The sequence below is a fragment of the Scomber scombrus genome, chromosome 11, assembly GCF_963691925.1.
Source record: "Scomber scombrus chromosome 11, fScoSco1.1, whole genome shotgun sequence".
NCBI lineage: Eukaryota > Metazoa > Chordata > Actinopteri > Scombriformes > Scombridae > Scomber > Scomber scombrus.
The window spans coordinates 6,052,229-6,079,754 of record NC_084980.1 but is presented as its reverse complement, the minus strand read 5'-3'; the positions used below and the strand labels follow the sequence as shown (position 1 = coordinate 6,079,754).

The window sequence follows — 27,526 nt, the reverse complement described above, 5'->3', positions numbered from 1 at the left end:
GGAAACTGCAGAGAACCACATTCATGTTAAAAGGGTGAAGGATTCTGGACCTGATTCCTTTACACCTCAGGAACTCTTTAACTCAATGTGCATGGATCTGCAAAATCTACTAATCTAAGAAATCGCCAGCACCTTGGTTGTCAATAAACTGGCCCTGTTAATACCTTAAAGTAAGTGTTCCTCTATTGTGTGTGTTTGTATGCTAAAAAGAGACACATTGATTAAAATGAATCATATTTACATACCATTACACTCACGCTCTGAGCATTTTGCCCATTTTTAGACAACTGCAGTAACATCATAACCTAAATATTTGTATATTTGAACTATTTGTGAGTAATCACATCATGATTGTTTGTCAATTAGGCAGTCTTTAAATATTCCCTCCAAACATATTTTAAGACATAATATTTTTGAATAACATTCTGTGTCTGATATGGTTTTCCATTCAAATAAATTAAATTATTTCATTCAAATTTAAAAAAAAAAAACATCTCCTCATTCTGCCTAGTTGAAAATCCAGAGCCTATTACTATGCAAATATTGTTCATTTCAAAAGATGAAGTAAATGGGCACTGGAGGCTTCAAGTTTGCATATTGGACTAGTTGGCTCCAAACTAATTGTGAATGTCAAAACAACCTTGTAGCGTCAGAATCTGCACATATATCATTCTGTACAGTGAAGCTCAAATATCTGGCTGTAAGAAGAAGAAAAAAAAACATTTTTCAGTAGAAGGGGGCTTTATTAACTAAACAAGCCAAAAATACAGTGCAGTGTTCCTCTTTTTAAAGGTGCAAGTGTGTAACTGTGTTTTTGTTACCATAGAATAAGCCCATTATATCTACATATGGAGCAGGTCCTTTTACATGGAGCCCACCATGTTGCACCGCCATGTTTTTACAGTAGCCCTGAATAGACAAACCAAACACTGGCTCTAGTGAGGGCCTTTCGTGAGTTTTGCAACCACTGTACATTCTCTTACACACTTGGAACAGAGGGTATTCAGTTGGCTGCAATCTATAAAGTCACCACGAGATACCATTAAATCTTACACACAAGTCCTTTAATGTTACAAACCAATCTTCTTTGTCAGCCATTTGGAAACAACTCTGTCAGTGTAGAAAGAATCATTTAATGTCACATATACATGGTATAAACAATACAACTTGCAATGTAACTTTCAAGACATAATTAAGTTCTTCAATCATTCATGGCCGGTTCCCTTTTCCTATAAGGAATTTAAGCATCTTAAAACACATGTCAAATATGAAATGTCTGTACCATCTTTCAACCCACATCTGCAGATATGGAGGAGACTGTATTCTTCTCATCACAACCAGTGCTAGAGTCAATCAGGTACAATGTCTTGCCACATTTAACCTTACACTTGCAAGCTGACATGTACTATTTATCTGTACATTTCCATAAAAAACATACAACTTTGAGATGCTTCAGGTCCACTCCTGGTCCAGAAAAGAAACAGCATGGATTTCAAATGTCAGTTCCTCCCCAGACTACAGTGTGTGATCACAAGAACTGCTAACCACACCTTAGTGTGTCTATTTATGTGTGTAAATTTGGCATGTCCCCATGTTCCGATGTTGTCTTCTATGTTGTTCCGTGTTGCTGGTCTGATTTAAATGTCTTGGCATCGTACACCCACACAGTGTCTATGCCCTCTCCGGCAGTGTGTTCAGGTACCCAGTTGGGGAAGGGGAATCGGCAGGCCACCACCTTGGCTGTGCTCGGTAACTCGCTTGTCAGCTTCAGCTCCAGCTGGTCCATCTGTAGATACAACCAGACAGCAACAATTATGAGTGATACTGTTTACCAAATATAAATTAAGGCTTTCAGGTGGAGGTCGACAGCTCTTGATGCATATATGATCAGTCATACATGCATCTATAGTATGATTTGATCCTGTCCATTTTTAGCAGACATTGGGCCAGATGCAAGAACCACTCGTACGCACAGATTTGTTCTTAAACCATGCGTATGAGTGATTTACGAGGATTTGCCGCATTCACCAATGTTCTCGTATTTTGGATTTTCTCTTAGGTACGAACAAAATTTACGAGTGGTGCAGACCTGTCGTACCTGTCACGCACAACCAACCTGCATTCCTCCAACGCAATAAAACATGACTGTTACTGTCTAATTGTCTAATGGCAGTATGCCAACGATAACATGTCTTTTGGGAGAACTCAAATTTTTCCAGGGGGGGGGGTTTCATATACTATAAGCAAGATATGATAATCACTTATGATAAACACATAACACCTCCACACGGGTATCAAGACCAAACAACACTGTATGATACAATACAGCCAAGCACGATACGGTAGCTATACTCTATACTCTACAGAGTGATGTAACCTACTGTAGTTTATCAGCACAAAAGACACAGAGAGGTCAAGCTGTTGAACTGTTACCCTCATCTCCAGCTTCTTCTGCCTGCTTGCCCTGCGTTGTCATCCCGGGTGTTAGCAGGTCTGTGCTGACAGCAATCCGGCAGCAGGTGTAACATCAGAAAAAACAATTTTGCAAACTAGGCTGGTTTTATCAAAATACTTAACACAATTCACAAAACCACACACCCAAACTGCAAAATACCTCATATATCCTGCAAAATGAAGCACAGCAACCAAAACTACATATAGCATTATCAAAATCAAACTTTTGAACCAAATGGCACACACTTCATTCATATTACCAGATTTGGGTCTAGCCAACTACACACTATTGGGCATAATGAAAAGCACTCTCAGCTTTAGTATGCTTTGCCATAATACTAAAATTGTAGAAAATTCTTCAGATTGTTCACATGCACAGAAATAATTGCAGATACACAAACATGCTGTTGAAACATTTATTTTTTATTTTTCACCAAACAAGTGAACAAAAAAATGTTATATATATATATACTGTATATGTAAACTGAAAAAGAAATTGCAGAAAAAAATTGAAGAAAAATTATATAGAAAAAAAAAGGAGGCATGAAAAATAATTAGGCAGTATCTTGCCGCACAGCTAGGTCTGGCCACAACGCCTCGTCCACATCACAGGCAATATCTTCAGGTGCCACCTTGCTCACCTGTGGTCTTTTCATAGTGCTTCCTGATTGAAGTGGTAACAATTAAGCATTGAGGTGTTTGGCCAGGTGGCACATATATCATGTCATTTTGAATGGCAGTGTTTTGAAATGGCAAACATGTGCTATGCATGTCATTTTAGTGTGTTTGGATTGGATAATTGGAAAAAACTAACTCCTAATGGAACCTGCTATGACAAGGATCATTGCTGATTGGACGAAAGCACGTCTGTCTTTTTAACAGGTGGGAAAGGCTGCTTTACGCCTCATATGTATGCCCCGCATCAAAATTCCCATTCACATGTTTCTTTCTTTACAACGGCGTGCCCTTGTTTAGATGTTAACGTGTTAGATGAAGAAGCTCTAATACTGAGAGGAGCTTTTTGTGCAGGCTGCTGGGTCCTAAAGTTCAGCACTGTGCAGCACAGAGCCCTCACCATCCACAGATCATCTGTGTTTCACTACATTTCTTCATAAGAAGCATGTTCTAAAATTCAGTTAGATATGCTGAAAATCTGAATAAAGGTACTCTATCAGATTGGGTAGGATGTTTAAATCACTGGTGCCCGTCTTCAACACCTTCCCTGGCCACGCCCTCTAATTAATTAATTAATTCTCATACACACACACACACACACAGACAGACAGACGGAGAGAGGGAGAGAGATTTCTGGATTTCACCTGTTAAAAAGACAGACGTGCTTTCGTCCAATCAGCAATGATCCTTGTCATAGCAGGGGGGTATTCCAGAAAGCAGGTTATGTGAAAACTCAGAGTAAGTTAACCCTGAGATGAGGGAAACTCTGTGTTATCTGTTCCAGAAAGAGAGGTTACTGAAACTCTGAGTCAGTCACCATGGTAACTGACTCTGTGAACATAACCTGCTCGCTGGCAGGTTTTCTTTAAGAAACTCTGAGTTTCTACCTGTCTCCTCCCACCTGAAGCAAGCTGCCAGACATGGGTTGTCCCATCTTCGCAATCCGATACATATCGAGGCAGAATTAATTCGCAATGCCTTATGTCGGGAGATGGGCTCAATTGGATGTACTTTCATTCCGAGATGAATATCTGTTAGAACGGTGTCACTGTTCATTACAGTCAATCATTTCTTAACATTGTCCGGCCATATCTGCCTTCTTGTTAATCTTATTTTTAGGAAGTATTTTATTTAATATTCATGTACACATCGTCACGTTAGTCTTAAAATCAATGACTCCAATATGTATTATATGTAAAATTGTGTTAAATAAAAGTGTTAAAATAGTGTAAAATGTTAATCTACTAAGCAGGATATTAGATGAGAGGACCTATGTGTTAAACAGCTTTCTGTTGGAGGTTTAAATTACTACATATTGAAATAGCCACTGAATTAATATTTACTTTGTTTAATAGCCTACGTCAAATATGAATAAAATCAAAGCGAGGTACAATCATAGCCAAGCAAAATGTGCCCTACTTTTCTGAATTATGTTTTTTTATTTAATTTTTAGCTGCTTCCAAATACGTTACACCACTTTTTCACCTGTATGCTACAATTTTAAGTGAGGTAAGTTAAGTCAGTGGAGTGGTGCATTAAAATGTAAGCATTGACTCGGGCAGCAGTTTTCTCCCATGCTGCTTCTCTCTCCTTAGCGTCTGCAGCAGTGTTACTTTTTGTGAAATATATGATCATATTCGCCACAGGCCTGCAGGGGGAGCTACAGTTACAGTGAGTTGACGTAACTCGAGCTTGTTTTCTCAGTAGTTGCCATGGTGAATCAAGGTATCGGGGCTCCATTGATGATGGCTTTGTATAGTGGTTGCGCACGCGCTAAACTCAAGGTGAACATACTCAGAGTTGATTTACCTAATTCAGATCAGCTGTTCTGGAACCGGATACTCAGAGTTTCCCATCTCAGAGTAAGTCAACTCAGAGTTCAGGGTTAGACTCAAGAGTTTGTTGAACCTCCTACCTGGAATACCCCCCAGGTTCCATTAGGAGATAATGTTGTTGTGTTTTTGTTAATGTTGTTGTGTTTTTGTTAATGTCGTTGTGTTTTTGTTAATGTTGTTGTGTTTTTCTTTTTGTCGTTGTCGTTTGCCCTTCAGGGCCACCGTATTAACCACAAACATTACTCCTGCATCTATAGTGTTTCACTGACTTCAGGAGAATACTGGAAAATATTTCTACCAACCAGGGCCAGCTCTAGCTATTTTGGTGCCCTAGGCGAGATTTTTTTGGTCCCCCCTACCGGTCACACACAAAAGGTGGACTACTCTGAATTCTGATAGGAGGTGGGTGGTGTGCTGGATGTGGTGCTGCTGCTGCATGTTCCCTGACCTGTAGCTGAGGAAGGGTTTGGTCCCAGATCACATGTTAGAGGATAATAAAAACATAAGTATAGAATTTTGATGTGTTGTGACATATGGATTAATTTAATAATTAGGCTAGAGTAATATACAGGTGATATAGTCAATCGCAAATTTAGATTTACTTTACAAAAAAAAAGTATAGCATAAGATGGCTCACCTGGGAATAGTATGATATTTAGTTATCAAATTTTCAAATATGTGATACTCTTCTGACTTTATTGGTCATACAGGGCACCTTAACTGAAATGTTTACCATTTATTATTCCCATTGACAAATTATTCTAAACTGTCAAATCCCTTTCATCACTCAACACAGCAAAGGATCTCTGCACTGTCCCTGCATCCTGTACCTGTCTCTGACTCTATCTCCTGCACCTAGATGTCAGGAAAGGTGGTGGAGTGATCATTATTTAGTGAGCAGTATCTATTATTTCACATTTATAATCAGAACAAATGACACTGAATATAAATACAACTGACTGTAAAGTGCCAGTCTGTGAAACTGGAAATTTACCCAAAGCCCTCAGCAGCAGGCCAAAGATTACTCCTCAAAAAGTAGAATATTTGTCAGTTTTATGAGCCAGTTTATAAATGAGGCAGCCAGGCTTTTATTAGTCAGCTCCTGTCCATCAGAGACTCAGGTGTAGTTAGCTGAAGTTAACAGATTACTACCAGTGATGACTTACTTTACTCTTCTTTGAAAAAATAACTTTATGTCCATGTTGTCTGGGGAAGCAAACATCAAACCAGCCAAAAACAGACCAGTCCTCTCTACAGTAACAACCAAACAAAAACTAACCACCCTCCTCATCTTTTCACTATTACTAACGTTGCATTAGCGCTTTTTAACAGTTTGCTAACTCAGCAGTTTGTGTAGAGACTAGGGGTGTCACGATTCTCCAAATCTTGTATTCGATTTTAAGGTCACGATTCGATTTTTTTTGGGTCCTTTTAGCACAGATGCCTATGTCATTTTTAGACTAATCATGAGTGATATAATCTCCATCAGTTGTTGCAATGTACCACACTAAGGCCTTACTGTTGACTCACTGCATTTCAACACGTGTGTTTTTTCCCCCTCTTGACTCGCCTGCGGGACGTGACTTTGGGGGCATGGCTACATCCTCAATTCCTCCGTTGATTTTGAAGGTCGAGATCGTGAGGTCATTGTCATTTACAATCGAGATCGTGACACCCCTAGTAGAGACAGAAACATAAACAACATCTAGTTTCAGTAAGTTAAATAATGTCCTGAACATGTAGTTGTGAAAGTGTTTAACCCACCTTAAGCTTCCCAGTGTGTGTGTATCAGCCAAGTGTCAGCAGCACAGTGTGTGTGTGTGTGTGTGTGTGTGTGTGTGTGTGTGTGTGTGTGTGTGTGTGTGTGTGTGTGTGTGTGTGTGTGTGTGTGTGTGTGTGTGTGTGTGTGTGTGTGTGTGTGAGCCGGTATCAGTGAAAACATGGAGCAGAGTTTCATTGATTTGGGTTTTCTCTCAATAAACAAGCGGAACGGATTCAATACTGAAAACAGTGCTGAGTGGATAGACTGATGTACTGGTTTTTGACATTGTAAAAGAAAGAGTGAGAAATAGCAACGTGGCGTGAGTGCATGTGAGCGCCCTCACGCACCCTAGGCGACCGCCTATATTGCCTATGCCAGAGAGGCAAGAGCCAGCCCTGCTACCACCTTTCCTCTCAAGAAATCAAGAGATGTTAATCCTCCTCATAAAGAGATCTCAGAACAGAAAATGCCTCTGACAGACCATGAACCTCAACTATGTTGTTGCCTGGAGTGTTCCCTCTACATTTTGGACAGTGCACAGAGGTCGTCCACCACTGTTCCACACATGTTTTGCATCCAATAATGCTTCGGCAACACTGTGTCAAGACTGGATCCTTGATGAACTCTAAAAAACAAAAAAGAATAAATAGTTATTCTGCGCACGTGTGTGTCCAGCTGAACTTGGCACACACCAAATACAATGGATCGGAAATGATTTTATGTGTAGGAGAATTACTATCTAATGTACACTTACTCAGACAAACAACACAGCAGAACCCTTGCTTGATGGTCTGAAGATGGGAAGCTGTCAGGATGACTCCTGGAGTGGCAGCCGTATTGGTGAGCTCTCGGATTACTGTAATGACATCTGGTAGACTCTGTGATGCCAGTACAAGCTCTTCTATCTTCAAGGTGACCTCTCCAATGACTGCACCATCTTCATCATTTCGGCTATTACAAGGAAAAAACATAGTCAGATAATCAATATGTGAAGGTTGTTTTAATGACTTTAGTATTGGTGGTTGGTTGGAAGCCTAAGTTTTTGCTTCAAAGATTAGAAAAGGGGAAAATCAACAACTGAATAACAATAACAAGCAGGAGCTGTTTTTTATATGAAATTCATTCATTTGATACAAGACACTTGTCTCATACATAAGAAAACAGCAAATAGGGTGCAGCTCAGATCAACTCAGATCCTTTGAAGGGTAGACTCCCATTCTAAAAGACTGACCATATCCATTCTGCTGGCACTCTACCTCCCACCTAAATATAACCTCAGTCACTTCTTTGGAAAGGTTAGGAGAGTCCAGGAAAAAGTGTTAAAATGTGCATAATAATGTAAATAAAACACGTTTTATTAATTTATTACGCAACGACTACAAAGGAGACAAAGAATGACAACTGTAGTTATATGATATATGATAATATCATCCCAGGTGTTTTTGCAATGAAATCTAATTATATTTTATCTTATATTTTTCCATCTTGTCAAGTAATTAATACATTTGAAATTATAAATGGTATAACTGTCATTTAAGTGATTTAGGTTAACATTACCTTTGATATGTAGAGACAGTGTCTCTTGGAGGGGCTGGGGCAGTCCACTGTACGGTCGCAGGTGTTTGCCTGAAAGAAGAACGTTGGCCCGTGATAGCTGAAGCTGATGAGATGGTCTCATCTTCAACATGAAACTCACTGTGACCTCTTGGAGGAAGGCTGAAAACACCTGAGGCCACATTTGTGTCATCAGTCACGTGTAGACTACCAGATGAGACCTGTCAAGTAATTCATAAGTCAAATGACCATTAGTGTAGATCTTTTACACAACTGCTATTTTTACCTGAAAAAGCAGGTTTACACAGTTGTTACTAAAGACATTAAAGCGATGGTTCAGCGTAATTTTGACTTAGCGTCATATGCACCATGACGTCTATCTAAACACCCTCTCTCCCCCTTTTTTTTCCCTTGGTCGCAAATTGGTGGAGTTAGAGCTATCAGCCGAATGGCTTAGTACAGGTGCTAATGGGACCAACAGCCGACATAAATTACTCCACTAATAATGCCTGGATTGTTATCAAACTTCTACAGTTGTACAAATAGAGTCTTTACTCATAAATCGATGCATTGGAATGTTTGTAAGTACACCAGGAGTTTATTAAAATAACACTTACCTGATTTACTCTGCTGCTACTGCTAAAGCTGTAAACATCGTTGAAATCTCACGCGATTACTGAAATACCGTGTGGTCGTGCGAGATCCTGCACTCCGATGCATCGATTTATGAGTAAAGACCCTATTTGTACTACTGTAGAAGTTTGATAACAATCCAGGCATTATTAGTGGAGTAATTTACGAGATACACTGTTGGTCCCATTAGTATGGTGGCCGACCGGGGCCAACTGCTTCATTTGGGGGAGAACAGCTGCAAGTACAGAAACGATGCAAACTCCAAAACACAAACAAAAGTCAAAACAAATACAACTACAAAAATCACACTGCAAATAAAAAACACGCTGCAAGAAACAAAAACAAATGCATAAACGTCAAACGCGCTGCAAATAAGGAAATGATGCAAAGCCAGAAACGATGCGAATCAAGAAAACACCTGCATTAAGAGAAACGCTGCATAACCACTCACTACAACGGAAGTGCCCCAAACCTACAGGGGGCGCTCGAGGTTGTCTCGACACAACGGGAGGCAGGTGTAAGGGAGAGAGTGAGACGACTGAGGGTCAGTGCCATCATAGATATATATAGAACACTAGGGCTGTGTCTCAATTCAGGGGCTGCATCCTTGTAAGGACGCGGCCTCGCGGTCTTCGAAGACCGCGTGCTACTGAGGAACCTCAGAAGGATGCATCAACCGTTATGAAATGGGACGGTCTAGCCTTCGAAGCATTTCCTGGTTGCGTCACCATTTGCGTCACCAGCTGTTCCCGCCCATAAGACGCGAAAGGCACACACAGAAGAAAAAACACAGAAGTATAAGACAAACAGAAGAAAGAAGAAAAAAACATAAGAATAAGACAAACAGAAGAAAGAAGAGGTGGTGGTGGTTGGAGATGTTACATATTTTATTATTTTTTAGTTATTATAGTATCATATAATTTCATTATTATAACAAATATTTCAAATACTACTCATGTTATTTAAAAAAAAAAAAGAAAGAAAAGGAAACGGATATTTATCATTGCCACCCAATGGATGATGCGCAAAGCAACACTGCTTGACCCAAAATACCGAGGGGACCACATGAAGCCATCTGAGCTAAGTGATATAAAAGCAGAACTGGTAGCGGAGATGACGGCGGCAGCAGAAGCAACACGTGAATGTCTTTTGCACAGAACATTTTTGAGTGTTTAATTAATTATTAATCTAAATGATTTGGAATTTTATTGTTTTTAGTATAATTTGTTTCGTTCGTTTAAGACCTTGGTTAAGATAATTTTATATAATTCGCTTTGCACGGGGGGGAGGGGGGGCGGCATCGTCCATCGGACCAACCCCAGTGGACAGTGGAGACCAGACCCCCAAACACCCTGAATACCAGCCCAGATGATGTCCCACTGACCACAGAAGACACCAGGGTATTTATTGTGGCATCCCATCCAGCCCAGCAGCACTGCCAGGGACTCCTGCTCAGCCTATTACATTATTTTTTTCATTTTTTATTTTATTAATTTGTTATTATTTTTATTATTGTAAATCATTTGGAATTTTAGTAGTGTTGTATTTAATAATACATATTTTGTTAATAGTTTGTTCATAATTGTACATCATTTTCTAATAATAATCTGTAAATAGTTATTTCTGATGTATTTTTTGTAAATAGTTAAATGTTAAGACTGCCCCCTTGTAGAGTTAAGTTTCATCCTTTGCTAATAAAAGAACATATTAAATCCCATGTTGTTCCTGAACAGTAGCACTTTATGCCGTTTGCTAATCCTGTTATAAATTGTACTTAAGTTGTAAATACTAAATGGAAAAGACAACGTGTAACAATTAACAATATTTTTTATTTTATAACAATACCATATAAAATAAACAAACATTTACACAATAACAATAACAACCATTGTTCTTTTCGCGGGACTGAACATAGATATATATGGAATACATGTTCTATATATGTATATATCTATCTATGGGACTTAACAGCAGCGCGCAAAGGATCTTGGGATATATAAGGCCGCTAAGGATAGTAGCGATGCATCCTCAAAAACAGGGAAAACAAGGACGCATTTTGAGGCTGCGTTTGAGCATGCGTTTGAGGAGTCTTCGAATTGGGACAGGCCTTGGCGCGGCGCTGTGACGTAACCGCCCTTAAAATGCGTCCTTACAAGGATGCAGCCCCTGAATTGAGACACAGCCTAGATGTCTTCCGGCGGAGTCTAGAACGTCCTCACAGGCGGCCATCTTACTACGGGCAAGCTTTCTGGTAGAATCTGTGGTACCTGAGGTAAATCAGTGATCTGCACAAATGCTAATACTCTTATCTCGCTGAAATCTTGACGGATTTACAAACTTTATCAACGTGGTTATAATTCTGGATGCTTAAACATGTTGAAATTGCAGCTTTTCTCTTCGAAAAACGACTTAATCGTGCAGCTTAGTTGTGTATCACAGCTAGGCTACTAGCTACTCGTTAATTTTACATCGATGGGAGAGGCAGAATTGCTCTTTCTTTTCAATTTAACTTTAGTTGAACATGATTAAACTGAAGTTGCACATGATTTCCAATCGGGTTGGTTTGTTAAAAACATCTTACATTATGAATTCTACATTCTACTCTGCATATTCACCTGCCACATCCCAGTGCATTGCAAAGGTATTCTTCATGTCGTCTAATTTTACACTCAATTACATTAAGCACTACAGACAATATTATTTAGTATGTCCAGTGTCCAACATAGGGATGCTTGGGTTAGTGGTTAAATGGCTATGTGGTTAAATGTCTACTTTTATACAAGGTGGCTGAGCTCTCTTGATGCCAGACCTGGTCTCAACAAAAGGATGTTGGACATGCTGGAAAGACGGCGTCAGGAAGATGAGGTCAAATACGGATGTGTCACTCTGATGCTTAATGCCATGTCCATAAAAAAACACGTCCAACATGATCCTCAGACACAAACAATGTTTGGATATGTGGACATGGGGGATCAATTGAATGAGACTGACATAGCTTCTGAGGTTCTTGTGTTTATGGTGGTTGGGCTTCAAGGTTATTGTAAAGCTCCAATAGCATATTATTTGACCAAGTCGCTCACAACAGAATCACACAAAGTGTTAGTAGAACATGCATTAAAAGAGCTGCATCATCGTCAGATAAGGGTGGTGTGCATGACAATGGATGGTCATGCATCAAACATCAGTATGTGCACCCAACTTGGGTGCGATCTAAAAGCAGACCCCTGTGACCCCTGGAAGACCCATTTCCCACATCCAGTAACCCATGACAATGTTTTTGTTATGATGGACGCTTGCCACATGCTGAAGCTGACACGCAATATGTTGCAGGTACATGCTCATTATTGCCTATCTTCTCTGAATGTTCTGCTTTTTATACATTTTGATTGTATTTACATAATTCTGTAGACTATGGTGCTTTACAGTTGACGTGTGCAGTGAAAAAAAAAAATCTGATTCTGCAGGCATACAGCCCAATTAGAAGCATTACTGGCAGTATCAATTGGAAGTACATAGTTCAGCTGAACAATGTCTAAAAGAAAAGAGGACTACATGTTGCCAACCGAGTCACAGATAAGCATGTGAACTTTGCTAATCAGAAGACGAAGGTATGTTTGCATGATGATTTATGTATAGAGGGCCGCAATAGAAACGGGCTCTAGGGCTTTATTGTGTTTTTATACTTGTTTGTATCTTGTAACGCTAATGTGCTCTTCATTTCTCCTTATAAACTCAATCAAGGTCTCCCTGGCTGCTCAGACTTTTACTAACTCTGTGGCAGTGGCGCTCCGCACCTTGCAGGACATGGGCTATGCAGAGTTCAAAGATTGTGAGGCTACATCAGAATTAATTAAGGTAATGCAGCTAGGGATTTGCATCATTGACCAAAAACATTTCCCAACATTCTACTGTTCTTGCCAACATTTGAGTGATTAATTGCTTTATCCCCTTTAACACTTTAACACCCACCCTCCCTTTGTAGTTGATATGTTGGTCAGCTACCCCAAAACTGACATTTTTGGCATCAGGAACGATTAAATAATTATGACCCTCCTCAAATTCAACACTATGCAAGAACTTGTCTAAAACTGTTTATACCTACCTCATACTTTCCTCAAAAGCACCCTTATTGTTACATCTCAGATTTACAGGTTTAAAGCAACTTATATTTTAAAAAGCATAGCCACAGAAGAAATGGAGAGAAATCAAACTATGCCTCATACTTGGGTGTTTACTATCTGATACCTGTTGACACTAAGCTAATTTCAGTGTTTTCAGTTAATTTAGATATTTGTTTATAGATAACAGACAGGTTGTTTGACATCTTGAATAGTCGCAATCCCAGCGCCAAAGGGTTCAAAGCCCCCCTTGGTTCTAGGAATTGGACAAGCACCAGGGAGTTCTTGATAAAAGCCAGGGGATACTTGCTCACTTTGAAGATGGAGGATCGCAAACCCCTTTACCGAATAAAGACGTCTTCTAAAATAGTGACTGTTAGTGATGCACTGACACCATTTGTAGTCGTCAATACCCAGTACAAATTCTTAATTATAATGAAATTATCAGAATGAGAGTGTTTTGGTTTTAGAAAATAAGGGTTTATTTTATTCTTCGTTAGATGTATACAAGTAGTCAATTTACAAATCATTAAATTATCTAAGGTAAAACTCTACCGGTTTCAGTGCATCCCTCAAGTCCATGATATAAGTTCAACAGATGCTCTGTTCTCTTGTTCATCTACTGTCTTCTGCATCAAGTTCAGATGCTCTGTCCTCCTGTCTGCATCAAGTTCATAAGATGTTCTGTCCTGTAAGATGTTCTGTCCTGTCTGCATCAAGTTCATAAGATGTTCTGTCCTGTAAGATGTTCTGTCCTGTCTGCATCGAGTTCATGAGATGCTCTTTTCTGTTCATAAAAGTCAAGTTAAGTTCATAAGGTGGTACGAATCATATATTATTCATATAATACTATCTTGCTCCAATGTGTTCTGTGATCTGTGTTCCAATTCTCTTGTATTCAGTTTTTTTCTCCCCAGATGCCGGTGCCAAAATGGTATGTATTGCATGGTCTGCATGTTATGTTGTGAATTGATTCAAAAAGGTTTAGTGTCCTAAAAGTAATTTTAAGTATCCTAAACCTCACACTGATTATACTTTAAGGTCAGGGATGCAAACTAGTCAGCTTTAATTCCCCCCCCCAAATGTGCAATGAAGTGAATTGTTTGAAATGTGGATTTTATGTCTGCCCTGAGAAGTGCTGCTCTGGGAGCATTCACTATTTTCACCCAATACTGTTAGTTTGCATCCCTGCTTTCTTGTGTCCTGTTTTGCATCATAGTAATACAATTTTTGCTTTTGAAGGTTCCTCTCTGTCATGGGCTTCGTCATAAACATTGACACGTTGATGTCGATGGTTCCTGTGCTGCTTGAAGGACAGCGATATGTCCTGACGTACAGATTCAGCCAGGACCACTTGGAACTTCTCTTTAACTCCATCAGAGCATCTGGTAGCTTTTCATAATTTATATTTACCAACCGCAACACTAAGTGACACAAGGTTTCAGCAAATGCTTGTATTATTTTCAGTTTGTTGGTCCATATGTTTTTGTTTTTTTCCATTTTTGGTAAAACATTTTAAAGCATATATTGAATATCTGTGTAATATACTCGTATATGTTGTGTGTTTTTTTAAGGTGGCTTTAAGGTGGTAACAACCCTAATGCCGGACAGTTCAAATACATATTTAGGAAGCTGATGGCCCGGTGTGGAGTTGTGAAAACATGCAGAGGCAATGTGACAGCACAGGATGAGACAGAGTCCCTACCAGCGGTCCTTGACACCTCTATAAGCCTGTCAGCTGTAGATATGTCCTCTGCAGCAGGAGGAGATCTTCCATCCCCGTTTGCTGACATTCCTGCCCTAGTACATGACCACAGCTACCTTCCCATCCACTTAGATGGGCGTGTGGACAACGCTCTCGTGTACATTTCAGGTAAAGGCTGACTGAAAGTCGATTTTGCCTATAACCGATAGTGCCAATAGTCAACTCTGTGGGAAAACAATCTGATGATAGTCCAAAAAAAGAAATGTCCCCTTAATTTCCCCATGCTTATTTATTAATTATTATTATTATTATTATTATAAGTTATGATATTATACTAACCCAAATTTCAGAATTTGTAGTGAGACGGGCTCTGAAGAAGCTGTCCTGTGATGTCTGTCGTGCCAGCCTGGTGACAGACACTGCATCTGCCATCAAGGACCAGAGCTAATGTACCACCTTCTGTGTTTAAGAAACAATGGAGGCCTGGTGATTCCATCAGAGGGCACAGTGAGGGTCGTCAGGGCAGCAGTGGGTCATTCGCCAGGCATCGGCTATAGTTTCAGAAGATCACAGCCCATCAAAGTGCTAGAGATCTTGTACATTGTACGGAAGAGAATCGGGTCGGAGGATGGGTTTGTACTCGGGGAGCACATCAGCGACACGCAGTATGGCATAGAGTCTATGCCATACTGCGTGTCATATGCCATAGACAGCCACCACCATACGCTGCTAACACTAGTTGTGTCCTTGTTTTTTAAACTAAGGCTACACCACATCGCTAAAATGACTACACTAAGCTTACAGAGCAACAACATGCGACAGAAGCTCAATAAAACAGTCCTTTTCAAAGGGCATTAGCCCTGGCATGAGGATGGACACTGGTTTTCAGCGACCCTCACAACCCCCCCTATATCTCTCTCTCTCTTCCCCCTTACCTCACTTGTGAGGTAAACCATTACCAGTCATCAGCCATCCTTGTATTTGGCCCTCATCGCACCTGAAGTCCCATCCCTATGACGGCCCTTTATTCTTAATATATATATATACACATACATATACACATACACTTTATATGTATTGTTATTGTTAATCCTTATCATTTAATAAATATTTTTATTGATTTCACTTTGTTTTTGGGTCATTTTTTACATAGATGATTTTTTATCTCTGTCCTCCATGTATACCTCCACAGTAGTCTAGTTCTCTCTAGAAGGTGGGGATTTCAACATGCAGCATTTCTTGATGTATATTTGTAAAGGGAAATCTTGCACCTTTTTTTAATTGCAAATAGATGTCACTTTTATAATAGGAATATGACTAATATAATACAATAATTTGAATTATTACTTTAAACTAAACATGTAATAATTTAAATTGTATTATATTAGTCATATTCCTATTATAAAAGCATACATATATCTCATGTTGCCATTCTGTATGCTGAGTTTTAGTAGCCCATATATTGATTTAACATAAATACCTTGTGCATGTGTGTATTTATTGCACCTATCTGTTTTGTTTAATGTTAATTTCATATGAAAACCCATGGTTATAATTACATAAATACATCTGTACAGGGTGGGGATTTTAACATGCAGCCTTTCTTGATGTATATTTGTAAAGGTAATTATTCATAAGTATGCAGTGTCATAACTACATCCCTGACGTTTATAACAAACCAAACCGTTTGAAAATAGGTTGAAAATTGAGCAAGTTATGGTTATTTAAAAAGTACATGTATCAATACCAACACAATGTTAAGGTGAGAGAGCTGCCCGCAGCAAGATGGCCACCAGTGCGGATGTTCGACTCCATTACCCTGGATTTCCACTGGGTCCGTCAGCGGCACCTTACAGCTGCGCCACAGTTTAGCTCCGTCCTCTGCCCAGCGTCAACTCACCCTGGGAGCGTTACAGCAGCGGAGCGGTGCCTTGCGAGCCAGCAGTATTCCCGCGAGATCCCGCGATAATCGCGAGATCCCGCGAAGTGGGTGTATAAAGTCAACAACAAGAAACAACAGGTTACTTTGCTTCTCGGACGTGAAACGAGACCCTGTGATCGATTGACTGCTGACCTGGGGCCACCGGTTATGACGTAATGTGGATGTGAGGTTGTGATCTGCGCATTGTGTTTTATTTTGAAAGGGGACGGAAGTTTTATTATGCCGATTCTGTGTCTGACTTCCTGTCTGGTGCAATCTGCTCTGTTGAACTTGTCGCGAGTTAGAAACGTGTCCGAGAAAAATAGAAATGCTGCGGATTGATAGCGCTGCGGCGCGGAGAGCCGCTGCTGGGACGTTGCTGAGACGTTGCTGACACGCTCCCTGTGGAAATACTCTCATTGATTATAGTGGTACCTATCAGCTCCGGTGACCGCGGCGCAGCTGTAACGTGCCGCTGACGGACCCAGTGGAAATTGGGCTTTAGCCAGCAGCGCAGATGAGACATCTATGAGGGCCATGCCCATGCTGCTGTGAATGAAAGTGTCTCTGTCAAAAGTTGTGGAGGAACAGAACTCATTACATTAAAAGGTCTCAGCTTGTTAACGAGTATGACACAGGTGGTATTAAAGCTCCACAATTTGTATCCATGGTCGGCAGCTTTAAAGTGAACTTTTGAAAATGTGATTTTGAGGGGAACAAAATTTAAATTGAAAAAAACTGCAAGAAAAATAAGTCTGGACATTGCTTGCCATTTGTTATTTAAATTTTTGACTTTCCTTTCTTGTCTCTGCTCCGATATGTTGATTTAAATGCAAAATTTACATGGAAACTTATGTGCACTTTATTTGTTTTTGTTTTGTTTTTCCTTACATGAATCCCCCAATTTTTATTTTTCTATTTTTCTATTGTATTTAACTTTGATCTGTTATTAATATCCTCTTGAGAGTCTATATTTTTTTCAATGTTCAATAAAGTTCTGTAGGTTTGGGGCACTTCCGTTGTAGTGAGTGGTTATGCAGCGTTTCTCTTAATGCAGGTGTTTTCTTGATTCGCATCGTTTCTGGCTTTGCATCATTTCCTTATTTGCGGCGTATTTGACGTTTATGCATTTGTTTTTGTTTCTTGCAGCGTGTTTTTTATTTGCAGCGCGATTTTGTAGTTGCATTTGTTTTGACTTTTGTTTGTGTTTTGGAGTTTGCATCGTTTCTGTACTTGCAGCTGCTCTCCCCAAAATGAAGCGGTTGGCCCTGGTCAGCCACCGTACATTAGCACCTGTACTAAGCAATTCGGCTGATGGCTCTAACTCCACCAATTTGCGACCAAATGAAAAAAAAGGGCTTAGGCAGTGTTTAGATAGATGTAATGGTGCATATGACGCTAGGTTGAAATTACGCTGAACCATCGCTTTAATGAGGTTCTATTTATCTTAAGGTAACACTGACTTCTATGAAACCACTGACCACATAATTTGACATTTGGAAAAAGCAGATAGACTGTATAGAGTTACACAGGTTGTGGAAACGGTATTCTTAATTTTTGAGAAAAGCATATTAAAATCTAATAAGAAAAACAAAAGTTTCAACATATAATAGTATGAAACCACTTTTCTATACCAACTGCTCAGATGAAGGTTTATAATCTCATGTTTTCTAACATTGTCTGATGGATTCAACATAGGTACTTTCCTCCATTTTGGAGTCAGTAAACATTACAGGACAACCTGTCACATAAACAATCTGATCTGATTTACCATCCACAATAAAACGGTTCTGGGCTATTACAGAATACATATCAGGAAAAAATCACCAAGTAACTCATCATTCAGATGTGTATTTACTCACAGGAGTGGTGGGATCAGTTTGCTGGCTGTGACCCACAACCTCCAGTAATTCAAAAGGGTCGATGTCAACCTGCATTGAAGAAGAAAAATAAGAAAATATGAGTGTACAGTATATTTATTGTAATGTAGAGTATTTCATGGCAATATAAAGTATAAGTATAATATAAAGTCTGTCAAAGATGTTGCACCAAGTAGCAGGGTCGATCCCACACTTGAGGAAAAAAAAAAAGAGAGAGAGATTTGTTGTTTTTTAGGTGATATGTTAGAATTCTATGTTGTTTGACATCAGCAACCTCTTAAAGTCTGACCATTAAATATTTTCCCTACAAGTGAATTGAGCATTTTCTTTCTTAAGATCAGTAGGTCATGTCCTGTGAGTTTCAGACATAGACAGTGTATAAAATGGACATAACATCCGTGATGTCACCCATTGGTTTGTGGACTGCTGCTTGGAAGCCAATAGTATCGGATCCGGGCAGCGCCATCTTGAAAATTTCCGGTGCATGCCGGAAAAAAACAAACACGGATTCTACTTATATGGGCATCAGGAGAAGCAAGAGGCGCCCTCCTGAACCTGTGAACCAATCAACCTGTCAATCACGACGTAGCCACGCCCTAATGCATACCCTGCTTTATCGTCAAATATAAAATCAGAGAGGCCAAAATTTCACAAATGAACATCATACTGCATTGAAGAAGGCTTTAAACTAGCGATTGAGACCATAAACACATTTTGAAAACGTTTACTGAGGTTAGAAATCAAGTGAGAAATTGGTGAATTCTCCATTGACTGACGGAAGTCCTTTTGACACCAAAACAGTCGCCCCCTGCAGTTTTAAGTTACTTCCGCGTTAGCATCATTTCAGAGGACCGGAACTCCCCGCCTGGTTTCAGAGCGGTTTATCTCTCTGTCTACTGAGGATGGCTCAGGTAAGCAGCTGTCTTGATGAGGCTGGCTGTATCATATGGTAACCAAGGTTAGGTGGGGATATGCTCTGCTTTGTGCAGACAGTCAGGGCGCACTCACACTAGGGCCAGTTGTTCCGTACCGTTCTTTTGCACGGATGTCCCCCCTCCCCTGTCCCCCGCTGGCCCACACTCACATTACTCAAACCCAACTGTACTCAAGCACGGTTACCTCCCACACGTTGCGCAAAAACATATAGACAGTTTACTCTAAAACATCCACAGGTGTGTGTTCGCGTTCTGTGCGCCAGTAAAAACACAACACAGCCGATCAATTAACACAACGCACTATGATTAAAAAGTGCAAGCTTGTTCTTCTGAGTCATGCCTGTGTAGTATGCAGTACTAGAAACTTGTGTAAAAAAGATTCACGCATGCGCACTAGGGATGAATATTTTCCCCGAAAATAAGACATTTTAAATCCCGGGAAAATCAGAGCTTCAGTTTCTGGGGACAATATCCTGGCTGAACTCACTGAGAGCGTTGTTAAGGACGTAATTTAACGTATAAACTTTTCAGGGGAAGATCAAAAGTGATATGTAGAAGTTGGGGGAAAAGAAGCCAGTGCGATAAATATGTTTAATTCAAGGTGTTGTAATCTTGTAAACATTTTGTATAAATGAACTGAAATGCTCTTAAGGTAACACTTCACCTCATGTCAAAATGATTTCTATGAAAAGACTGACTTCATAATATGACATTTTGGAATAAGCCACATTATGTTATACAGTTTGTGGAAACTATATTCTTACTTTTTGAGAAAAGCATATTCAAATCTAATAAGAAAAAAAAGTTTCAGAGTTCAACATTAGTATGAAAACCACTCATATGAAGGTTAATAATCTGTCTGATGAATGCAACATAGCTACTCTCACCTATTTTGGAGTCAGTAAACTTTGGACACAACCTGTCACATAAACAATCTCTGATCTGATTTACCATCCACAATAAAACTGTTCTGAGCTATTATAGAATATACTGTATATCAGGAAAAACACCAAGTAACTGATCATTCAGATATGCATTTACTTACAGGGGTGGGGGGATCAGTTTGCTGGCTGTGAACCACAACCTCCTGTAATTCAAAAGGGTCGATGTCAACCTGCACCAAAGAAGGGAAAGTTAATAAACAGAATATGAGTATACAGTATATACATTGTAATCTGGGGTATTTCATGGTAAATATAGTCTGTTAGAGATGTTCAAACTGTGTATATGTGTGTGCGTTTGTGTGAGACAAAAACAATTTAGTGTGACTATACAACAGATGTTTTTATTCATCCCAGCCATGTTAAAATACCCATTATTGTTTTTAAAGACTTGTTTAAACTTACTTAATGTTCTACATGTTTTCATTTCTTCACTACAGTTGTTCCATAAATGAATTCCCTTGTTGTGATACAAGGAAGTTTTGTATTGTCCTCACTGATTGTGTTTTGAACACAGATAAAAAACAACACTTGAACAGGACCAAAACAAGAGGGGAAACAAACAGTAAGTCCTTTGTGAAGAGATAAAGCACAGAAATAAGACAAGAATAAAGCATGGAAGAAGAAAATAAATTAGAAATAAATAAATAAATACAAATTTAAAAAAAAATATATATATATATACATTTTTTTTTAAAGATAATAATAATAATAAATAAATACACATTTTTCTTTTTTAAATTTGTATTTATTTATTTATTTCTAATTTATTTTATTTAAAAAAAAAAAAATATATATATATATATATATATATATACACACACACACACACACACACACACACACACACACATATCCCAAAAAAATAAATAAAATAAAATAAATGGGAGTTATAACACAAATTTGAGCGTGGTAGTAGTATTAGTAGTAGTAGTAGTAGTAGTAGTAGTTGTATCTTCAGTTACACAACATTCTGAATGTTTGAACTACTGCATTAGATATGCTTGTTTTTTATTATTCTACAATTGAGTTGTTGCAAATCCTTATACGTCATTGACCCATATATATATATACATACACATATATATATACACATACATATATACACATATATACATACATATACACATATATACATACATATATACACACATACATATATACACATATGTGTGTGTATATATATATATACATATATATACATGGCCACCCCCAGACCATCCAGGAGGGGATCAGCCCGACTAGGAGCGACACTCCCAATCTCCCAAAAGTTTCCCATCTTTTATTTATTATTTATAAATAAAAGATGCGCGCCCCCAGCCGCCCCGGCCATGCCCCCAGGCCGCCGGGCGAGGAGCCACGCCCCCATCCCAAGCCCCCACAGCCCGGTCACGCACCCTATCGCCATATTAATTTCATTTTTTGTTTCAAATAAGGTGCAAGAAGTGTCTCTGAAAATATTACACAGATGTTATCCAGTTAATTCAGCTATTGTAAAGTATAAGTTAAATGTTGACCCTCTCGTTCCTTTTGTCACCATACAGATGAAACATTGTCATCTTTTTTGGGATTGCTCCTCTAGTCAAACCTGTTGGTGTGACCTCAACCTTTTTTTAAACAGAAAATTAAATATTAATTTCAAACTGACAATTGAATGTATTTTATTTGGTATTTTTTGATAAGGGCATGCCTACAAAGAAATTGTTTATTGTCAATCTCACTTCTTTATTAGCGAAATATACATACCAGCAAATTTTCAAAACAGAAACCCTACCTATCTGTGTTCATTTCCTATTTAAAATCATATCTGGAAACACTGCACAAACTGTAAAGTTTTGAAAACTAGAGCCTTGTGTAATGACTTGATTTGTGAATTATTGTAATTATTTTAATTTATTTATTTTTTCTATCTTTTTATTTATTTATTTAGGTTTTTTGCATTTAGAATGTATTATTGTTTTTCCTTTTGTTGTTTGCTGTAACGTTCCCTCGAGCATTCCTTGTTATTGTTGAAACTTTAATTTGTACAAACCTTTGTATAAATAAAGTTTAAAAAAAAAAAAAAAGTTAGCTACAGAGAGGGTATGTTCGCTTACTGTTTTCAAAATAAAAGCACCAATTCTATCGTTATGGTTTTCTTAATAATAAAAAGGTAACGGGTGTTTTATTTTTGTGAAAATGACCGGAAGTGCATTCGCTACAGCTAACTCCGAATTTGCAGGAACAAAACTTTAAACAAATTTGGACAAATTAGCGTCACATTGTGGATCTAAAGGGCTACTTTATCGCCTAAAAATGTTAGAAATGTCGATAAAATGGTATATTTACAGCTTAAATGAAATCAGCTTCAGCCTGCTGATTTCAGCTCGGGTAGGAACGAAATGCATTGTCGGTTATCGTGTAGTTTACTACAGTGTAAAAGGTCTGCTTACTATCTGGTCGTTTAGTGTGTAGGATGGAAGTATGTAGTATAGAAATATGTAGTATGTAGTATGCGGTTTAGAACAAAGCCTGTGGGTGTGCAAGCAGGGCGAAACGTTGAGTGTATGGCGTACATCCGTCTGCTTGTACATACTCAGAGGCCTTTGATCTGTTTGTTTTGTATGCGTTAACCCAGTATGAAAGAACAGTACAAGGTGTATAGTGATGGTTGATTTAGGAGATGTTTGAGGCATCAAAGCAGTAGATTGAACAACAATGTAAAGCTAACAGGTTAGTTGATAGCACGACGGAAAACTACTAAAACGTAACAAGTATCAATATGGCTCTTACAACAACTATTGCATTTGTAAGTAGTGCGACACTTTACCATGTTCGTGTCCATTTCTGAAAAACTTTCTGATCACGTAATATCTTTAGTGGGAGATAATTAAACTCAGCCGAGTAGCAGACACTTGTTCTAACGGACTGGTGGCCGACACTGAGACCCACCACTAGCCACGGAACATCCCTCCACCCCGCTGTTTGATTATTATTATTATTAGAGGCTTCCGCGTTACCAAATGTGCAATTACGTCATTTTTTTATTACGTCAAGCGGAAGTTGCTCAAAAAATATCATATTACACATTACTATTTTAAAAAGTAATGCATTACGTTAATTAATCCTACCTTTTCCAACTGTAATAACTATAATAACTACCTCAAAATAATATATGGACAACTTGTTTCTCCTCTGAGTCAGCACAAGACTGGCCATGTCCACCAGATGGCGTAGTATACATATAACGATTTTTCCCCCAGCTCTTGTGGGTGGCTGGATGTTATATTGCACCTTTAGAGAACGCTGCTGCTCTGATTTAAATTATAATCTGTACATTAGTTAAGACTCAACCTACCTGGGATCTTCTTGTACAGTTGATCCTGCTTCCTTGTTCCCCAGTGTTAAAAAGTGTAAAGAGGAAGTCCGATATGCCGATATATATTGTTGTTGAATCTTCTAGGTAGTTATTTCCATAGTAACTCCTTTTTTATTAGATCCTAATTGTGATTTTGGTAATCAAGCTTTACTGTTTCACTGACTGGACTGAGGGAGAGCTGGACAGAAGAGGGTCAGAAGGGCCAAAGGAAAACATTGGAGTATTTTGAGCTTTGTGTTTCATCTGCAAGAGGAGCTGTGTGCCTTGTATTGGACTAAAAAAATGTTGTCTATCTTTGCTTCATTCATCTATGACAATGAATGTGTATAATCACAATTTTGTCATTTAAAGTCTTGTGCTCTTCCTCAATCTTCATCTTCATATTTCACTTTTTGATACCAGTGAAGGTGCAAAGTAATCCAAGGAAAGGAAATCAGGACATTCTGTTCTACTTGAGAGACTGGCAGTATCCAATTGTGTAGTGCATTGCATCTGGTCCCATCTCTGTTGGAAAAGGAAGAAGACATTAATCAGAAATAAGTTTGAGACAAATGGTGTTTAACTTATTCACTTATAAAGCCCTCACTCCTGGTATTTTTCAAGCCTAACTTAGCCCAATTGGCTGCATGTGCTTGAGTAAAATTGGCTTGTTTAGTTATGAAATCTACATGGATGTAATTGTAAGTTATTCCTCAAGAACATAACTACAGTTATGCTAGAGTGCCCAAACATACAAATCTAGACCCTATGGCAGAGGAAGACAGCCTGCAGTCTGGACATTAGCAGGGTTCAGAGACTCACGTCCTCAACATTTTAAATACATTTCTTCAAAACATTTCTTTAAAACAGCTGTTGTAAAACCCCTACTGAAAAAAAGTTTCATCTCCATACACCACAACTGGAGGGTTGGACTCACTCTGTGCCTAAATGATAATTAACAGAGAATTTAGTATAGAGCAGGGGTGGCGAACCATGTGCCATGGAGAGCCATGTGTATGCAGGTTCAAACACTTCAACAGGTGATTTCACTGATTAACACACCTCTGTGGCTGAAGCTGTGTTAATCAGTGAAATCACCTGTTGAAGTGTTTGGTTGGAAGGAAAACCTGCATACACATGGCTCTCCATGGCACATGGTTCGCCACCCCTGGTATAGAGTATCTTCATTTTGCTTGTTCGTGTGTGTTCAGTGTGACTATACAACAGATATGCTATAATATATAGTAAGGTGAAAATAATTACTGACCGGATAAGACATCCCATCTGGTGGTATTGGTCGATCCTGAGTGTGAAACATCAGAAGAATGATATGTTACATTAGATCATAATTGAATGTTTAAAAAAACAAAAACGGAAATTGTGTCTGATCTGTTCAGTATGGATCAATTGTCCAAATACATTCAATAAAACTGCATAGACATTGTCAAAAGAAATATACTTCTCTGTTGTATGAACATTTAGTATTACTTACCTTGGGGGGAATTGCCAACCTCTTGTATCCAACGTTGAGTAGGAAGTAAAACATTTACTGAACCAGCTAAGAATACTCATAAATGAAACTAGTGTTATTTGCATTGCACCACCCTCTCTCTTTCACTTCTCCTTTGCATGCAACAGGTGCAACAGGGTGGAGACAGCAGTATTTAAGTTTTTTCGCATGTCTTAATGGAGAGTTTGGACGAGCAGAGAGTGATAATGATTTTAATTATGCAGCCCATACATCAATGGAGAGAGTAGACAGGAGTCCAGGATGTCTTGCATTGAAAAGGTTTATTTACTTTAAACCACACAAATACTGCCCAAGGTTGAGCCATGCCCAAATATGGGCAGACCAACACATCTACAATATACAGAATGTGGTCTACTGGTCTATAGCCAAAACATTGCTTAGACCTCACTCAGGACCTTTGTCCTACATCTAACACTATATCAAACCTCTGACTCCAGTTACCTTTACCCCATTCAGGGAAAACAGTCAAAGACATATCTGACCTCGGCTGCTATAGCAACACTATCAGAATGCCTCCTGTTTTCCCCAAAAGGAGCAGACTCACTGCTTACCACTCTCTCAAGGGGAGACAGTGTCTAAACCCAATATTTGGTGTGGCCTTGCTATGACCGCAAAGCCTAGTTTGACCCAGTGCATATTAGTTATGGAAAATTCCCTAACAGAGAGCACGCAAGTGTAGTATATTAACGGTTATCTTGATGTGTTAATGAAAAAGAAGGAAACCTCACTATATATATAACATCACTATATATAGTCCCTTTCTCTATACCTTATAAAAAAATGGTCAGTCAGGTGAAACAGTCTCTGGCCCTTCATCTATGGCTATCTCTTAATCTTGTCACAAGCTGTGTCCCAATTCGGGGGCTGCATCCTTTGAAGGATGCATTTGAAGGCCAATTACGTCCCAATTCAAAGACTCCTTCAAAAGCGGCCTTCTTTTCCCTCTTTTTGGAGGATGCACTACTACTATCCTTCGCGGCCTCCCATATCCCAAGATCCTTTGCGCGCATTATATTTAAATGTAAGTATTGGGTTTTTATATTTAATTACTTTTACTTATTACTACTTATACTTATATACTTTTACTAATTACTTATGTTTTATTACTTAGATGAACAAATTTAGATTAAGTTGTGATCCCTGCTTTATTTTCAGACTGTAAAACTGCAAAGTCTAGTTAAATGATTGGATTGAATAAAGAGCTACGTTTAGGATTATCACTATTATATGTTATACTTCATTATTATCATTATTTTGATAATTTTTTGCTATATTAGAACCGTTTTGTCTGTTGACATAGCAAAAAAAAAGTGTTTTACATTTCATTTTGTTTTAGGGAGCAAGGAGCAAACGGAGCTCCTAATAAAAATAAGAGGACAAAATGACCACTTATTTACAGAGGCCAAGCACTCCGCCACAGTGGGATGGAGGTAAGGCTGATGTCCCTTTTTGTAAATCTTTGCATCCCTGTGTTAATGTGATCTCGTGTTTACTTTTTCTCTTGCTTCCCTCTGTGTTTAGAACAATACTGGAAAAGATGGGCCTGGAGGGGAAGGTCCAGCCCCACCAGGCGAAAGAAAAATGGGATAACCTGAAAAAAATATATAAAGTAGGTGCAAAGATACTTTGCTGAAAATTGCTGACGTGGTTGATTTCCACCGCCTTAGGATTGCAAATATCCAGGGACAGGAGAGGGGACAAGCGGGAAGCCCACCGCTGCTAATTGGCCCTGGTTTGTCCTCATGGATGAGGTACTAGGGCAGAGGCCTTCTATTGCCCCCCTGTCCTAATTGCCTCCATCCCTGAAGACACACCAGGGCCAAGTGCCGCAGTGGGTGACCAGGAGGACGAGGATGAGGAAGAGGAGGGAGGATGACCTCTTCAATGTAATTAAAGAGGACATGAGGCTGCAGAGGGAGGCAGAGGAGAGGAGAGAGCAGGAGAGCAGAGGGAGAATGGAGAGGCTCTTCTCTCTGCTCGAGAAAATTGTAAATACATTTTTGGTTTATTAGTTTAATTGTAATTTAGTTAATTTATGAATTTTCATTTTATTTTATTGATTGTTATTGTTAACTAGAAAATTCCAGGGAAATTTTGAGTGCCACGGGGCTGCTGCCGGAACGAGTACACGATTTATTTCCAGTGTTCAAAAGTCACCCTGATCATATTCTGGTTTCGAGTATTAAGTAAATCTTACTAGTCAGTATCAAGTGTAGGAACATCACTGTTATGAAATTATTAAGTA

The 27,526-nt window shown here is 38.9% G+C and overlaps 2 long non-coding RNA genes across 2 annotated transcripts in view; both read left to right on the top strand.

The window, feature by feature from the left end:
• The window catches only part of LOC133991028 (uncharacterized), a 54,057-nt gene that overhangs the window by 5,369 nt on the left and 21,162 nt on the right, over nucleotides 1-27,526 (top strand). The window lies entirely within an intron of this gene.
• On the top strand, nucleotides 12,219-12,734 carry LOC133991027 (uncharacterized). The gene is made up of 3 exons (XR_009926976.1): nucleotides 12,219-12,243; nucleotides 12,378-12,521; nucleotides 12,655-12,734. It is a non-coding gene; the product is annotated as an uncharacterized LOC133991027 (long non-coding RNA).